Genomic DNA, 1,620 nt, shown 5'->3' with positions numbered 1-1,620 from the left:
TGTGTGCAGGTGTGCCTGTGTGTAGTAGGACTTCTTCTGGTTTTGTTATAAGAAGCACTTTGTGTTGTAGTTTTGCTTGTATGAAAAGTGCTACACAGATAAAGGCTGATAGTTTGATTACGTTGCAGAGACTCGTAACAGAGAGAAGAAATAACTTTTCAAAGTTTTCATTGTGATTAGAGACAGCAAATATATTCAGCACAGTAGATCTATACGTTAAAGCGAAGTGTGGTTGTGTTGAAAGGTTTTATTCATTCAAAGTTAATTCACCTGAAACATTTATTTGCATTAATATTGAAGTGAAAGAATTTTAATTTTTAGTCGCTGTGTTATGAGCCATTAATCTGCTCTGTGTTTGTAGATCAGGACCTGTCACATATGGTCGATGACGAAGCCTACGACTACAAGTTTGTCAAATGGATGATTAAAGAAAAGGTAAATTGATTGGGTTTGATGGGTTCAGCCCCCTACTATATACAGAATATCTAAATTCTGATGTAGTTTCACTCACATTGTTTTTATTGCTTTTTAAAATGTACTTTATATAGAAACTGGCCGCTATTCCAGTCACAGCGTTTGTCGGAGAGGAATCCACGAAGCAGTTTGAGAAATATATTCGCCTTTGCTTCATAAAGGTAAATACAAATACAAGACTGTCACAAACCAAAAACACAGCCCATCCAAAATGATAAAGATTAATGCATTTTTCTTTGGTGGGAAAACAATATATTAATAACCGTCAGTCGTCTTTCAACAGCAAGACAGCACTCTGGATGCAGCAGGAAGCATCCTGAAGAACTGGAGGACGGTTTAATGTGACAGAAACGTCACTGAGTGTTCAGGGAGGACGAACAGCTCCGAGCTCAAACGAGGGAACGGGATTTCAGAAATTGCACTCTGGAAACTGGAAAAATGCAGTTAATAGCAGAATGCCGTTTCATATTTTGACCTGTGTCCTGTTTTTAACCTCGGTAATGAGTAGTTTTTATTAATCCCTTAAAGTGTGAGCTGACAGGTGAGAGGTCATTTCGATCAATTTACCCAAAGATCCAGTGGATCTGTACACCTTACTCATTCCTATTGTCAGACTGTGTAGACTGATTCAGTATTTTTTGAGTTAATATTTGCACAGGAGTTTAACATTAACACACACCACAGAGAGGTAAGCAGAGGACTGTTTTGACTGAACCTTTCTGCCTTAACAGAGTCTTTATTTTCCAATTAAACTAAAATCCAGACACATTTTGGGTTCAATTGTGTGTCAGAACTGGTTGTGGAATTGCGACTTTTGAAAATAAAGGTTTGATATTTTGTTTGTCAGCATATAATGTGTTAATCTTGATGCAATTAAGCTCTGTAACTAACGTGTTACTTATTTAAAAATTGCATTAATTGCCGGTTGACATTTCCAACTCTAAGAAGTTTCAGTGGGCTGAGTTTGAAACTAAAAACCTGAACTAATCTTATTATTAATATGACTATTACTATTATTTATAATTAGTAAGTAATAGTAATAAAAGAAAATACTCTGGTGTGCACAAAAAGTAAATACATAAATTAAATGACAAATTAAAAAATTAAACTAAACTAAAAATATAAATAACTAAATTATAAAACATA

The 1,620-nt window shown here is 34.8% G+C and overlaps 1 long non-coding RNA gene across 1 annotated transcript; it reads left to right on the top strand.

Annotated features, from left to right (window-relative positions):
* The first annotated feature begins 353 nt into the window (after positions 1-353).
* Positions 354-1,323, top strand: LOC121939676. Its single transcript, XR_006105507.1, has 3 exons — positions 354-435; positions 549-635; positions 758-1,323. It is a non-coding gene; the product is annotated as an uncharacterized LOC121939676 (long non-coding RNA).
* The last annotated feature ends 297 nt before the right edge of the window (positions 1,324-1,620 follow it).

This window comes from Plectropomus leopardus, unplaced genomic scaffold (genome assembly GCF_008729295.1).
Source record: "Plectropomus leopardus isolate mb unplaced genomic scaffold, YSFRI_Pleo_2.0 unplaced_scaffold5599, whole genome shotgun sequence".
Classification (NCBI taxonomy): domain Eukaryota; kingdom Metazoa; phylum Chordata; class Actinopteri; order Perciformes; family Serranidae; genus Plectropomus; species Plectropomus leopardus.
Note: the sequence above shows the minus strand (reverse complement) of the source record. Positions and strands in the feature narration are given on the sequence as shown.